General features: G+C 37.9%; 1 pseudogene; it reads left to right on the top strand.

Moving 5' to 3' along the window:
- The first annotated feature begins 11371 nt into the window (after positions 1 to 11371).
- On the top strand, positions 11372 to 16896 carry LOC127192164 (transmembrane protein 268-like; annotated as a pseudogene).
- The last annotated feature ends 603 nt before the right edge of the window (positions 16897 to 17499 follow it).

Below are 17499 nucleotides of genomic sequence, written 5' to 3'. Positions count from 1 at the left end.
GAATGTTTTTTCTACAAGTTAGAAATATGTTACCTCAAGCAAGCATTGTCATTTTTTTGTTCATTTGTTTGTTTTAACAAGTGGATAAGGCCTGGGTACAAGTGAAACCCCAACTCTATTACATATACATTATACACATCTTGCACTAGCTGGTAAATATCTGCTTGTCAATGAGGAAAGGCAAAATTGAATTTTCACTAGTGCTTGCTGTGCTGCAGTCCAGCCTCCTGCAAGGTGCATCTGTGCTATTTCTGAAATTAGTACAAGACTTCTACCTTCAGAAACTACCAGTCATCTCAGGAGTTTTAGAATGGGAAAGACAACTTGAGTTGTCTGTTTTTACAAATTCTGTGGTGGGAGGACATATCTTCTAGAAGGCTTGATTCTAGATAGCTGTACAGAAAGAAACAAAAACCAACAGAAAAATAAATAAAAATAAAGAAGAGTAGAGCCTGTCACCTCAAAATGTGGTGGAAGTCTTTCACAACTTGACAGTCATGAATTCTAATACCATTAACAACATCTATTTTGTGAGTTGCCCATATAGAAACAACATTTCTTTCATATAGAGATATTTATAGCATAGGTTAAATACCAATGAATCATACTTAGGATCTAAGCATACCTGACCCAATATGGCCTTTCCCAGATATAAACCTAAATTTTTCCCAGAATCTCACAAGAAGACTAAAAGCTACATTTACAGTAAAAGACGTGTTTTAATCTTGTTGTGTAACCCCTGGGTCCGGTGAATTTACCATATCAAATTTTAATTCCATCCAAAGGACCACAGGAACTGCCCCTTGATGTCATTTACAAAAAGAAAAAAAAAAGGTGAAAATATCCTTAGAAGCTTTTTGAAGGTGATTCCAGGACACACCAAAATCAATACATATATATGAGGCCTGTTTGAACTGTCTTTTGTGAAGGCTACACCTATACTTTGGTGTCTATTATCCTTCCCCTGAGACTTGCATCTTACCCGATCATGTTAGTGTTGAAGTCTATGCTAAAATTCCTTTTTAAAAAACCCTCCAACCATGCTTCAGAATGGATCAGTGCAAAATCCATTACTGAAGTAGAGTCAAGCACTCCAGTTTCACCGAAGTAGAGGTCTCTGAGAAGAACCCATCCTCCTCCAATCAACTCCTTGGAGCAGTTTCCAGCCCCTGCTCCACTGCACACAAATTCTGTGCAGCAGGGATGATTGTCTATTGGTTCTGGGCAAACTGTCTCTATCCCCTATGATAAAACACATGTAAAATTTAATTAATTCCTAAGCTATAATTTATATAGCATTTGATATCAAATTTTGTGTAATATTTTTGCTGTCAACTATAACCTGGCTTACTTTCCTACACCTTTTTCTTTTTCCCTGCAATAAAAGGTGAATGATGTAAGCTAAAAGGTAAGTTTCTGATCTGAATTTATGTAGTCATCCGAAGTCTAAACACTGAAGGATTTTTCAGAAAGCAGTTGAATTATGGGACAACTAAGGAGTTGTAAGGACAAATTAATAAACAACTAAGGAATCCCAGACCATCAAATAGAATTCCTAACGACGTTTCTAGAGCTGAGTGCTAAGAGATATCTACTGTGATTCTTTTGGGAAAAAACTTTCTATATAAAATTGAAACCATGTTTCTATTTCTCCTGGATATCACCTCGTTAAATTCATATCACACACATTTATTTGCAAAGTTGCCCTGTGGGAATCTATTGTACCAATTCTGAATTAGTGATTAAACACTTCCTGAAAGAGAAATAGAATCTAGGAGGTCAAAGATATTACCTGTAGGATTCTAAATTTATTTTTTCTGTTGGCCAGTGCATGTGGAGCACTTTTGTAAAAACCTACTTAATTCTCTTTCACCATTTTAAAAATCTCTTGCTCTACATATTGTTAAATAAGATTTAAATAAATAAATCTAAAAACTAATAGTAAGTGCCAAGCATTATCTTAGTTTCTACAGAGAATTCCATACTTTAGGAGAACTGTGTGGTACCATGGAAAAATGCAATTCTGGGGGAAGTTTAAAAGACAAACAAGTTCTTTATTTGATAAAAAAAAAATATGTGCCAGATGCCAGATAATCTTTCAATAAAACGAAGAGGGAGAGTTAAACTTGGAAGACCATCTTGTGTCAGCATAACCTTAATGACATGTGCACACCCTGCTGCCTTTAGTTTCTACATCTGTGAAATGATGACTCAGACCTACCAAATGAAATTTAGATGATCTCAGAAACAAAAAGCATCCATAATGAAATGTATACAAATATTCACGGCTTCAAAAAAAATTGAGACTGTTGAAAAGGAATAAAATATGCAGAAGATAGACAAATTTTTAAATGTTTCACTGTGCAATGCTATGGAAGATTTATTTCAATGTAAAGGTATACAATCTTAATATGTGATAGATACACAGAATAATGGTATCAAAAAATCCGAAATATAACTAGTTCATTTAAATTTCTTTATGGAACATAATTTTGCTTCATAAAACTTAGTTGAACAGTGACCATTTGTAAAATGATTTTATAGATTTAGCATTTAAGGATAACTACAGAATTCACGTAATGCTTCACATATGTTTATCAAATAATACAGGTATTTATAATATAAAAATAATCTCAAGTAAAATGGCCATAATAATTATCTTCCAATAGATAGGTTGATAAACCTTAAAATAGAAATTTACCATCATAATCTACCTGTATTTCTGAAAGGAATCACTTTATAAACATGGAAAAATTACAGTAAAAATTAAATATAAAGGGGGGGCCCTCCTTTTTAGATGCTCACATTTACCAGGTGTTCCTATGAAAGCTGTTTGAGCATGTTCCATTGAAAATAACTGATATACAATAAAAGATATTTTCAAAACCATTCCAATTTTACTTGCTAAACAACTGTAATTTTGGCAACCAAATTTCCCAAGATAGCAATAGACTAAGTTACTGATTCAAATTTTCAATACCTTTTAAACTTCAAAGATACTAGTTTTAAGGATCAGTGGATGCTTCTACAGCTGTCTTTTTTGTATCCAACACGCTATTTGTTTTGAGATTCCATCTCATAAGAAAAAAGTATACTTTACTGCTGAAAGATTTTTTCTTATATATAACTCTTATGAAATGTTGCCTTTCTGGAGTATGTTTAGAGAGCATTTTCCAGCTGGGCTCCATTTTTTTAGTCCTACAATGGTATTCTGTTGCTGCGATTTCCACCAGGTGTTCTTCTTCTTCTTCTTCTTTTTTCTCTTTTATCATTTTTTAAAATAATCCTAGGTAAATATGTTTATACGCATATGTTTAGTTATTTGTTTTTTATATTTTTAACAGCACAATGGCCATATATCAAATGAACAGTACAAAAACGAGTTCTCAGTGTTTCAAGATAATATTTCGGTAACGCTACAAAATACTGCTTAAAAGGTCTTCAGAAGATAACAGCTGTTTAACAGACAGCTGGATATAATTAGTTCCTCTTTTCTCAGTAAGCAAGGTAGTTCCATACAGGAAGATGGGTATTGCAATTTCTTTTTGTATAACAATCCTACAAGCCATTTATTCTTGTCTGGAGCTCCATCCTAAGTTGTTGTACCTGTTCACTTTCTTATACAACTTTCTACCAGATTGTGACTACCATGTAAACAACTGCACATTATTAACAATCACATTTAGAGCTCTTATGAAACCAGGGTACTGATTTGATATGAACATAACTCAAGCTTTGCAAAAATCCTTGGATAATGGATAAATTTTACCTACTTATTTTGGCTTAAAACATAAAATCAGTCTTCAAAAGTCTCACTCCGCTACCAGGCATGGAAGCACAGACCTATAATCCTAGCAAGTGGAGAGGCTGAAACAGGAAGACAGTGATTTTGAGTCTAGCCTGGACTACAGCTTCGAAGGTGCTATCATGATGCTGATTCTTTCTTTTCTAATAGAGACGCTTTTACAAATGAGCTCCCTTCTCCACACTGTTACTCTCTGACTTTATGTCAGATACTTGATGAATCAAATCATTTTTAATTGCCTAATGGAAACTGAGTTTTAAGCTTCAGAGTGCTGAGTGATAAATGCTAATAATGAGGACCTTAATAATAATCAACCTCATTTGAAATGTGTTCACAACACTACTTCACAGTCCAACCTCTATAAGGATTGTAGAGGTTAAGAATTAGGGTCTTCAAGTTTATATTTAGCAGAAAAGTTCCATACCACAGGGTCAGAACTTGTCTTGACCTTCCTGCTATTTCAGTACAGGAAAAAAAATGAGATTTATTGTGTCTCAAACATAGCAGGTTACCTCAGGCATCCTTGCCTCTCTTGTCTCCCATTTGGTAATTTCTTAACATTTCCTCACTTTTTCTGCACAGAGTGATATCATTTTGTGTGGACAATAGCTAAGTAGTAACACAATATAGTTACAATCTTCTGATTATAAGTGACTCTCCTGCCTCAGACACTTTCATGAAGATCAGGACAGAATGTTTCCAAACACTTCTTGTAAAACACCCAGTCAATGCTTTATCGCCATGGTCCTTCATGTTGACCCTGAAATATTGCAGTCCTATGAGTATTCGTTTTCTTTCTGTTGTTGTGATAAAATACTGACCAAAAGAAGTGGCTTCCAAGGACTTCATCAATGTTCTATGGAGTGCTCTTACTTGCTAAACCACCTCACCAGTCCCTGTATATATTGATATTAGAAACAACTGGAAATTTTGATAAGCTATCATAAATATGCAGAATTTTTCTCTACTTCTACAGTCTTTAGACTAGAGAAGGTGAAGAGAGTTGATGGTGTCTAATTTGGCTCATATTTTGGCTCATATTTTTGTTTAAATCATTTCATCTATGCCTCCAAACCCTTTAAAGAGAAAATACCTAGTCAGACTTTTGCTTTTTCTTGGTGTTTGACTAAATTGTGATGAGTACTTCAGAGATGGTTTAATAATGACATGAAAAAAATAGCAACAGGATTGTATAAAACAAGTAGCTTGAAAACCAACAGCATTTTAAATAAGGAAAATAACTCAGGGCTGTATGATCCTCTCATAATTGCCTTGGATCTGCTTTCTCTGTAAGATCATTATCAGGGAATAGGAATACACCAATGTTTTTCTCCTTATGCCATTTACCATCACTGTAAAACCTTTGCCATTTAAATTTCACTCCAGTTCAACATTTGTACTTTAATATTTGAGAAGACAGAGGTTCCATTATATTCAGATTTCCCAGGTGCCAGAATTTATCCTTAGACAGCAAAAGCATTGTAACAGAGTAGAATTCTGTACTTTTTCTTAAGTTTCATGAAGCTCAGGCTGCTGAGTGTTCTATATAGCAAAATGTGACTTTGAATTCCTGCTCCTCTATATTTGCTCCTCTTTCGTGTCTGAGATTATAGACATGCATAATGCATCCATATAATACTGAGCATTGAACCCAGGCCTTTCCACATGATTGGCCAGCACACTATCAACTGTACTACATCATTTACATAGGAGGGAAAATGCTACATAGTTTTTGTGAGCAAAGGGCAAATGGATAAAAAATCTAAATGCTGAACAAAGCCTAGTTAGGATGGCATTGACTTCACACATGAGGAAAGAACCTCCATGACTAGTCTACTCTTAAAGGCTTTCATTCTGGCTTTGGAAGGGATACATTCACACCATAGCATTGTACCCTGCCATTTCCCATTACATCATTCTTACAAGTTACATTCGTTCAACCTCAGTACTATCAAAGTTCTTCTTTTTAATTTTTAAAATTATTTATTTTTGTATGTATACATTTATGTTACCACACATATATACAATAGATTATCTATGGCAAGAAGCACCATGACACAATCAGGAATTACATAGACATTGCATTCTTAGTGTTTTGGGTATTTTTGCTTGGCAGCCTTGAAGAAGACTTCTTTTCTATCTTGGTGCATCTAAATTTCTGAATGTAAATCAGTTTCCGTCACATATTGTCGTTATCAATTTAGAACACCTATCTATACCTAAAAACAGCTTAACCCCTAATCAATTAAGCTTCATTGTAAAACTAAGCTACCTGGTCTTCAACTCCCTCAGAGACTTGAGAAGGAGTAAACTTGATTATCTGAGTATGATGGCAGTGCAGGTTAGTAGCTTTCCAAATGAAAAGATGGCAGAGACAGTTTTCTACCTGACTAGTCACCGAAAACTCTCTATAACGTTGGAGCATCTTCTTCAGCCTTCTGCCCCAATATATTTGACAGGCAGAAACTATTGAGGACTTGCTTACCCTGTCTTGGCAGAGTTTGACTTAATGCCTCAATTGTCGCTCACAAGATATTTTTAATTCACTGATATAGAATTTTGTATATAGATGCAAAATAAGTTCTAGATACAGTGGTATAGAATTCAAATGTAAGATTATTCTTCACACACACACACACACACACACACACACACACACACACGTATATTTCTACTCTAATATGAGTTATTGTACCCATATCAAAGTTCTTAATTCATTCCAGTGTGGACTTCAACAACTATGTTCAGAGTCTTACCTAAGTCAGGAATCACTGCAACACAAGGCAATTTCCTCTGTGTCCTTAAACTGTGAAATTACATGGTACATGCTTCTAATATACAATGAAGCACAACAAAGACATTCATATTTCAAAAGTAAGAAAAGTTAAAATGTAAAAGTAATAACAGGTACCCAGAAAGACTCTCAATAAGACAAACAACATTAAACTTAAGGCTGGAAAATAATTTTGGTTGACACTATGCTGTTGTGTCATACCTAGGCACATAGGGATGGAGTTGTATCCCCTAAGGTCCTTGGAGAGGTTACCCTCAAAATGTTTTCTGGCAAAGGCCTATGCAACTTCTCTCAAAGAATGGATTTGGGTACCTGGAGTTATATCATGACTCTATGGGGACCATACTTACCCAAACCACCACATTCTGCTCCCTGGCCCCATAACGTAATGCAAAATGCATATAGTTCAACTTCAAAAGTCCCTATAGTCTCTCACGGTTGCAACAATTTTTTTTATTAGTTTATTCTTGTTACATCTCAATGGTTATCCCATCCCTTGTATCCTCCCATTCTTCCCTCCTTCCCATTTTCCCCTTATCCCCCTCTCCTATGACTGTTCCTGAGGGGGATTACCCCCCCCCCCCCGTATATGCTCATAGGGTATCAAGTCTCTTCTTGGTAACCTGCTGACCTTCCTCTGAGTGCCACCAGGTCGCCCCCTCCAGGGGAAATGGTCAAATGTGAGGCACCAGGTTGCAACAATTTTTAAGAGTCCCAAGTTCAATCTTTTCTGAGATTCATGCAGTCTCTTAACTGTAAACCGCTGTAAAATAAAAATTAAAAAAGCCAGTCACATACTTTCAACGTACAATGATACGGGATATGCATTACTATTCCAAAATTCAGCATAGCAAATAAATATTGGACCAAAGCAAGACTGAAAAACAGCTGGACAAACTCCAAACTCTGCATCGCCGTGTCTTATGTCAAAACACTCCTCAGATCTCCAAATCCTTTCAGCTTTGTCGAGTGCAACACACTTCATTTTCTTTCGAGCTGCTTCCAGTCCCTGTTAGCAGCTTTCCTCGGCAGGTGTTCTTTGACCCTGGCATTTCAAATCTCTTGGGGTCTCCAAGGCAATCAAGGTTTCACCTTCATAGCTTCATACAGTGACCTCTCCGGGCCTCCATTCAGGGACACTTGTGCTACATGCTTGGCCTCAGCGTTTCCTTAGTCGCAGAGGGAGGTTGTATAACCCTTTTCTTCTATCCTTGACTCTAAACCCAGAACCACGTGGCTGAAGCTGCTAAGTTCTGCTGCTGGCTGGGGCTAGATCATGGCCCTCTATTTCAATTATACTCTCCCCCACCTTTCCTCTTTTTCATAGTTTCCTCCACAGTCTAAGCTTGGTTGTCCTGGAACTTATTCTGTAGAGCAGGCTGGTCTTGAGCTCCAAGATCTGCATGCCTCTGTCTCCAGAGTGCTGTGGTCAAAAACAGGCATCACTGTACCTGGACCTCAACTGTCTCTTAATCCCTTTTTACAAGATCAAAGCTTAGCTGAGAGTGCTCTTCACCTGGGGTTACCATTCCCTTTATTCCATTTCTTAGTCTGATTATCTTCTCAAACATAGGCCTTAGCTCTATTCCAAGTATTTGGTGCCCCTTTTCACTTCAATCTGTATATTTTGTATATTTCCTTGATCAGTTTGCTTCTTTTCATCACAACGCTCTTCATAAGAATAACCATTAGTAGCTGGACTTGGTGGCACACACCTTTAATCCCAGCACTCTGGGGGCAGAGGCAAGTGGATCTCTGTGAGTTCAAGGCCAGCCTGGTCTAGGACAGCTAAGGATATAGTGCTTACTACAGATTTCTTCTGCTGAATGTCTTGCTTTATTCTGCTTAAGTATTTCCTTGCACAGTTTCCTAGTCATGGAAATGATTCTTCCAGCATCTTTTCCCTTCAGGATAAGGATGGTGTTTCCTATATTTTCAAGTACTGGTTTGATCTGTTTGAGGCTTCCTAAAACAGCCTTTGATCTTATGCACACAGTATATGAGAGAAATACTATATTTTCTCTCATTCTTCTCCTCTGATTCTTTACACAAATCATCTTTTAACCATTTTTCTCAGTCTTAGTCTTGTTTTCAACCCCTGCAAAGATCTGAAGATATCTCAGTGTTTTAGATATGTATTTCATATAATTACCCTTATAGGTAGCACATTTTGCCTTGATCCATTTTGTTCTACTTATAATGGAATACAAGACTAGGGAACATTTGAAGAAACAATGGTTTCCTCATATTTATAGAGCTTATAGAAACTCAAGATGAAGACAAACTAGGATTGATTGTTTTTAGACAACCTGCCTTCTCTTGGTAGAGGATGTTAGATTTTCACATGGCAAAAGGTAAAAGGTTAAAACAAGCATAGGAGACATAAACCTCTCTTAAAAGGATCTAACTACCTCATAATACATTTTAGAAAAGAGATATCCCAGTCTGTAGGCTGTCGCTTTGTTCTCTTGACAGTGTCTCCTGCCTTACAGAAGCTTCTCAGCCTCATGAGGTCAGAATGGCTAAGATCAAAAATTCAAGCGACACCACATGCTGGCGAGGATGTGGGGAGAGAGGAACACTCCTTCATTGCTGGTGGGAATGCAAACTAGTACAGCCACTTTGGAAATCTATCTGGTGCTATCTCAGAAAAATGGGAATAGGGCTTCCTCAAGACCCAGCTATTCCACTCCTTGGAATATACCCAGAAGATGCTCCAGCACACAACAAGAAAATTTGCTCAACCATGTTCATAGCAGCCTTATTCATAATAGCCAGAACATGGAAACAGCCTAAGTGTCCCTCAGTAGAAGAGTGGATAAAGAAACTGTGGTACATATACACTATGGAATACTACTCAGCTATTAAAAACAAGGAATTCCCGAAATTGGTGGATAAATGGATTGAGCTAGAAATGATCATAATGAGTGAGTTAACCCAGAAGCAGAAAGAATCAAATGGTATATACTCACTTATATCTGCATACTAGCCCAAGGGGCATGTCCCACGAAAGCCTTCACTTACCAGGAAACTGGGACCGAGGGGAAGGCATCCTATTGGGACTCTAAATGAGAGACGCATGGGAGAACAGCAAAATAAAAGGATCCAGAGGGTCCTAGAAATCTACAAGTAGAACAATATGATAGGCAGATTTGGGCCCAGGGGTCCCGCCCAAACTAAGGCACCAGCCAAGGACAATACAGGATGTAAACTTTAAACCCCTTCCCAGATCTAGCCAATGGTCAGAATATTCTCCACAGTTGAGTGGAGAGTGTGATACGACTTTCTCACGTACTCTGGTGCCTCACATTTGACCATGTCCCCTGGAGGGGGAGACCTGGTGGCACTCAGAGGAAGGACAGCAAGTAGCCAAGAAGAGACTTGATACCCTATGAGAATATATAGGGGGACATAATCCCCCTCAGGAACAGTCATAGGGGAGGGGAATAATGGGAAAATGGGGGGGGGGAGGAATGGGAGGATACAAGGGATGGGATAAACATTGAGATGTAACAAGAATAAATTAATTAAAAAAAAAAAAAGAAAGAAAAAAAAAAAAAAAAAAAAAAAAAAGAAAAGAGATATCCAAATAAAAGAATTCTTAAATAAGTGATCATCTAAATACCTGATTGATATATCCCAAGAAGCTAGAAAATTTAGTAATAAGATGAGTTTTGCATTAAACAAAATCCTATTATGAGAATACATAAAATGAAATGAAAACGTGGCTAAACAACAGCATACACAAATACAAGTATTTTAACAATAATATTAAAATAAATAAAATATATTATATGTGTATATATATACACAGAATTAAAATATTAACAAAAAATTAAGTCATGTCAAAGAACACTTAATTTTCATAATGAAACTATGATCACATACCCATTAGAAGTTCACTCTTTTGCTATTTAGTATTCTCAAAAAAAACTGCACATCAAATATAGACATTGAACATGGAATCAAGCCAAATATTTATGAAATAACAGTAAGAATTACGAGTATGAACCAGAAAGTATGGAATAATTGGAGATGCCCTTCAGTATTTTAATAGGTGTCTTTGGAAGAAAGTGTAACCACTGCTAACTGACTCTGAAGCTTATTTTAGAAGAAAATTATTCACACAAGCATGATTTCATTTTAACACTTTAGGAACACTTTTTAAAACACTTTGGGAGTGTTCAAGCCTTGAGTGAGAGGAGAAGAGAGCCGTTCACTTAATCTTGCTTTTTGGTTTAGATGGCTTTTGTAGTTTTATTGGATCTTGAGATTCTTTAATACTACACACATTACTGTGAAACCTGGAGGAGAGAGAGAGATTTTTAACTATGTGACCAGTAGATTACTGTTTGAAACTGTTCATAGTTTACATGTTTATGACTTAAACACTCTTACTCTCAAAAGTGGGAAGGAATAGAGAACATCTTGAGTTAAAATTTTAGACTTAAATGATTGCAAGTAAAGATAATCTAATATATATATATATATATATACATATATATATAATGTTTAACTAAATTAAGCTCAAAATTAAAGAGTGTAAGGATGGGTATAGAGATGTTTATACATCATATATATTTCTGTATATTTTATGATGATTTATAAATCATCCATAAATGTAATTATGAAATAATTTTGAAGGGAAATACTCAAGAGGTCTATATTTTATTGCAGATTCAAAAATTGAAAAGACCCATGTGCCTCCAGAGATCAACATTAGACCATAGTGTGTTTATAATACAGCACTAATGAAGTCAGCAGCTAAAAAGATGACCTGGCTGATGCCAAGGAACCATTGCCGCTTCTGCACGTCAGCAGACATTCTTCTCCGTTGTTCAAATGCTCTCGATCTGATAAGTGCTTTTGTTTGTCATTCTGTGGGGTGGCAACACAGGTACAAGGTACAGCTTGGGATTTCTCTTTTCAAATATCAAACTAATCTATTATTTGTCCCTGAAAAGAGCAGTTCACTCTACCAGGAGCTAAAATAAATTACTAAGTCTAAGACGCACTACTACTTACCCTAACACTGAATAAAAATGGAGCAATAAAAAATCTCAGGCCGGTACTAAGGTATATAGGTCAAAGTATGTGTTAGAGATATAGACCAGCCTTCCAAGGGCAAACAGCTTGCTGGAAACCTGAATTACGTATTGCTATAGAAGACAGATATAAACAGCCGCCAGCAGCTAAGAAAAAATTGGAGTATGTCTCTTTCATTGATTGTAGAAGAATTACTTGTTTTCAGGAACACAGCCTCATAATAGAACATGAAGGTATTGCCTCAAGATGGTATGTATTTATCAAACATATCTGTTTCCTTCACTGGGCAGGATAACATTGTCCCTGTGTGAGTGCCTTTAATCTTCCTGAGTCTAAATACCATAGGCTACTATCCTGAGACTGATATGCTCCAGTTGATTGAAGTGCTTGGGTCAATTCAGTGACTCACATGAGGACAAACTACTCCCTTTACCTATCCTCTCAGAGTACTGCCATTCAGTGATCTTCAAACCACAGGCCTCAGCCTAAGAAGTAGATGGCAAATGATAGCAACCTCTTCAAAGATCCTAACAAGGGAAAGGATGACTTGTCAGTGTTATTATTTAAATCACAAGCTTCCATGAGAGGTCAGAGCCTCATCTGCGGCAGGCTTGGTCCCCATCTCACAAGCTTATGAAGAAATGGGAAAACTGTAGCTAGGTAAGCAAGGCTGTGACCTTACGGGGCATATGGGGATCACAGGATCCTCTTGTATATTTCTTTTCTTCCTGTCCAAGAGATACCTAGTGTCTTCTGAGGGATGTCATAACAATGATGTGCTTTACTACAGGCCCAAAGAAGTAATGTCAACAAACCATGAGCTGAAACCTCCATTAATGAGTCAAAACTAAACCTTTTTTTAAGTTGATGTTCTCAAGTATTTTATCACAGTAATGGAAAGCTAATCAGAAATAACATAAAAGCCTGAATTAATAAGTATGCTTTAAAAAACATTAAAATTGAACTAAAATAATAAAAGAGCACTTCAGACCACCAAGGATAGGCATATTTTGCTTTCATAAAATATCATCAGATACTGTTAAAATTATATCAATTTTAATTCTAATTGATAGAATTTGGAGATTCTGGTGAAATTACTCATTTGGTCAACGTATTTGTTGCCAAGTTGAATGATGAGTTCTGTTCCTGGTACCCATATGCTAGAAGTAAGGAGAAAGGCAAATCTTTTCAGGTTGTCCAGCGCAAACTTTCAGGAGACCGAGTCTTGTCCACATCATTGTGGTTTCATATGCATAAAAGATCCATGATTTGCGAAGTTATAAAGTTTGGTATCATGGTAGAAGACTTTTCCATAGGCCAAGGTAACATGAATTTAAATATACCCTAAAGGCTTGTGGTTTGGATGCTTATTCTCTGGTGGGTAGTATCACCTTTGGACACTGTGGAATCTTTAGCAGGTATAGCATTGTTGCTGGAATTAAGTCATTAGGAGTAGGCCTTCATAGGGTATAGTTTCTCTGTGGGTTCCCACATTTCTCTGGTCTACCACAATGTGAACATTTTATTTATCAGCTGCCTGTCTCAACAGCATAGCTGGGCATGATGGTGCATGCCTTTACTTGGAACTTACTTGGGTGGCAGAGGAAGGCAGATCACTGTGAGTTTGAGGCTGGTCTAGTCTATCGAGTGAGACCAGTATAGTCAAGGCTATACAGAGGAACCATAATTTAAAAAAACAAAACAAAAAAAAAAGACAAAAAAAAAAAAAAAAAAAAAAAAAGGAAGAAAGAAGGAATTCCTCAGAATGCCTTTCCTACTACACTGAACTGAAAATTTCAAAGGCCACGAGGCATCATAAATCTTTCCTCCCATAACTTGTTCCTGTCAAGTCCTGTGCCACAGTGATGCAGAAATAACTAATGCTCACTCATTGCAGACAAATTGTTGGCATGGTTGCCTGGTAATTTAGTTTCTCAAAGTAGAGAGTTACTGGCAGTATGAACTTGATGCCGATCGATCACAAAAAATTAATTGTTGGTCTGAATATCAAAAAATATTGGGGAATCTTTTGACTTCCTCTGCCTAATATTTAATCTACATGAAATATATCTGGGGCAACATACTGGAAAGTGTCAGTTTTGAGCTCACATCTTGGGTATTGCGAATGTAATATGTAATTAGACCGTGTTGGTATTTCTCAGTAAAAGAAAAATTTGGAATATTTAGAAATGTTGAGGCCAAAACAGTGGAATGCACTGAGCCCTATAAAATCATGACTAAGTTCATACCATCGTCATCACTGTTAACATCAGTGTCATCTTCCTCCTGCCCCTCACTGTTATTGTTATAGCTTAGGAAGTCAGTGAGAAAATGTGCCATAGAATCTTCCCTTCAGTTTTCTCAGCTTGCTGAATTTTGCAAGTTGAATATCAACCTTTTCAACACTAATTCTCTTTCTACTTCCTTTATGGGCACCTTCAAACCAACATAATCTTGACAAAATTGTGTTTGAAATTTGCACAGCTTTGAATATAACCAAGGTTTTATATCGTCATGTTAGTCATTCTGTTATGGGGCAATTTAAATCATTAAATTCTTGGAATAAATCCAAAAGAAGATTACTAAAAGGCAAATCCCAACAGGATTGGGTTTTGCTTCTGGAAAAGTATCCAGTTTTTATTTGATTTGGTGCAAGACAGTATTTGAAAATACTTTGAATTGTATAACTGTCTTTCCAACAGCAATTTGTTATAAACTGCTTATGAATTAGAAATGTGGTATGAATATCAAGGGAAATTTTACCTCTATATCTGTGATTAATTCTTATGAAAGCCATCAAAATGCAGTCACATGAGAGTCATTTGATGTCCAAATGCCTTTTATGAGACATTTCAGCCCTTACTTTTCAATCAAGATCCTCTTTTTAAAATCCAACAATAAATAGACTCAATCTCTAAAACACCTTGAAATTGCTCTGATAATCCAAAGCCTTATGAAATCAAGGAAATCTCAAGTATGCTCATTCTATCAAAATTTTTGATTATTCTCTGAAATATAATTCAGTACTCTTAAGGTTATAAAATTGGTTCATTTATCTTGAGGCTAAGAGAATTAATGAGGTGATACTTGGCCAAGCAATTTCAATTCAGAGGCAGAGCCTAAGAGTGTGATTCATAATTGTCATTATTGCTGGTTGTTGCATTTACCTTTTAGGTATGATGAATCTGGTCTTAATTTACTATAGTTGCATTTAGCTGTATTTCTCTGCTGACTCACCCGGACAGATATTGCTATATGATCCACATATCACTGAAGCCTTACTGTCTTGTTGATCAACGCATGGTATAAATCTAAAAGCTTTTTACAATTTACATGTGTAATTACTCTATAATTATTTTTTATTAGTTTCAGTAATTGAGAGGATATGTCAATCACAATACTAAATAGTTTAAGATCACATCTTTTTTTATTTTTAAAGCAATCATATGTTAGTGCCTACACTTAGAAAATCATTAATTAATGATAACATTTGAATTTAAAACCAGGACTTTTTGATTGCTTCTCACCATTTGCTATGAATTTCTCAGAGGAAGATCAAAACCATATATCATGCATTCTTACAGATTATATACTAAGCTATACTTTATACATCTTTCATTTCTCCATTATTGTGTTTGTTTTAGTGACCTACCTCCTCTTCTATATTTACCTAATATATATCTGATGATATTTGGGGATCCTCAAGTTTTGTACAAATGTTATGTAATTTTCATCCACTTTTGATTTCAATACGTCAAGGCTTTGTAGGCAGCCAGGAGAGATATCATGAGTCCTACTATATTTTTTCCAGAGTGTCCTAGAAGGCAAAATGATTTGCTTATGATAAACTTATCAATTAGGAATGCTGAAGTGGAAATCAAGACTTCAGATGGTTAGAAAGTTACCATGCAGTCATATTGCACAATGGTGAACCAAAATATTTAATACTACACTTAATATTAGAAGATATTGGCACACCAGTGCTCAGGGCTTGGGGCCTGCGTGCGCATCTCACTGCTAACGCTCGGGTGACCTCTCCCTGCCCCACAAGTGAGGCATGGAATCTACAGAGTAGGGCAGGGCATCCCACAGCTTATGTAGCTGCTCCTGTTAAATCAATGAGATAAACAGCGAAGAGAACATAAGCACCAGTTTCTCCCAGAAACAGGAAGTAGAAGCTAGAACAGCTGTTTTCCTGCCGTGGCATGGGAGCCTCTCACAGACCCTGGGGGGGCAGCTGGTCCCCTGCCTACCTCTACCCTGGTTTTCAACACCCTGCCTCAGGGTAGCCCTCTTGGCTGCAGGTAAGAGCTGCGCAATGGCCAGGTCCTCACAGTCCTCCGGAATGACAATAACTCTGCACCCATCTCTTTTGAACTGGGAGCTCCAAAAGAGCAACTGGAGGCCAGGGGCATTCAGGTCCCTGCTGAACAGTACCAGAACTTGGCTGAGAGTTACCTTTTGGACCGTCAAGTGAGGATGTACATCATCTACCACTTCAGTCCCATGTGGCTGGCCTTTACTGTGGTGTCCTACATGGGGGTGTGGGCCAACATCTACTCCACCAGCCAAATGTTTGCCCTGGGCAACCAGTGGGCAGCCATACTACTTGCGACCCTGGCTGCTATCAACCTGACCATGACTTTTGTGCTGGTCTCTGGAAGTCAGCAGGGGAAGGCTAACACTAACACAGACCTGAGGCTGGTGGCTGCCAATGGAGCGCTTCGGAGACACCAGGTGCTGCTGAGGGTGACAGACACAGTGGAAGGATGCCAGAGTGTGATCCACTCTGGTTAGTCTACTTCGACCTGGGAAAACTGAGTGCAGTTTTTGTCCGATTATGTTCAAGAAAGGAAGAAGAGCCCAGAGTCCTTGCTGAGAAGCAGATTAAGCCAGCTATGTGTTGTCATGGAGACCGGAGTAAGCCCTGTGGTGGAAGGGCCTGAAGAATTGGAGGATGCTCCCCTGAGGACTTGAAAGATTCTCCCCTTCTGCTCAATACTCCTGGTCCTCCGTGAGACCACTCATACAGACTGAACTCTATCAGCTTGTTTTGGAGGCTGAACGAGAGGAAATGGCCCGGAAGCTACTTATTGGTCTTTGGTGGCTACTACCCCCGGCTCCTGGTGACCTCTCAGCTCCCCCAGCCAATGGGAACATGGCGTGTGGGCTCTGAAAGTGTCCCATGCCCCGCCAGCTCATAGAAACACACATTCTGGGCAGAAGATGCTACTCATTCCTTGCCAGGTAACCTAGGGACAAAGATGTTCATCTTCCTCCAAGAATGAGAAGTGGAGAGGGGTCAGAAGCCCAGCAAGGCCAGCAGTAAGCTCATATAAGCTCATATGAGCATTTGGGGACACTTTGCAGAGAGTCACTCATGTAGACCCTGGGATCATCAATAGCATTCCCGATGCCTTGTTGGCATCATATTCTGTCCTGGCCTTGCTGAATCTAGTGGTTGATCTGGGCCTGCAGCCTGGATGGAGGATCCCTTCTGTTGCCTACAGAGCCCTAGGAACCTGCAGCAGATCCCACAGGGCAAGTCCCTGACCCTTTGGGTCAGATGGGGAAACTAAGGCTCAGAGAGGATGCTGCTCTTTCTGTATTGCCTCAGAATGCTGATGGTATAAACCTACCCGTTTCCACTGTATCTGAAGATTCTTGGAAGGACTAGCTAGCTTGTGAACGGCAGTACTGTCTGGACTTGCTGTCTGTTAGCACCCAGGTTAAAGACAACCGTGTTGGAAGATGGGACACACACACACACACACACACACACACACACACACACACACACACACACACACACTCACACACACACGGCCAGTGACGGTCAAAAGGGGCACTTGGA

The sequence above is a fragment of the Acomys russatus genome, chromosome 1, assembly GCF_903995435.1.
Source record: "Acomys russatus chromosome 1, mAcoRus1.1, whole genome shotgun sequence".
NCBI lineage: Eukaryota > Metazoa > Chordata > Mammalia > Rodentia > Muridae > Acomys > Acomys russatus.
This window is presented reverse-complemented; position numbering and strand designations above follow the sequence as displayed.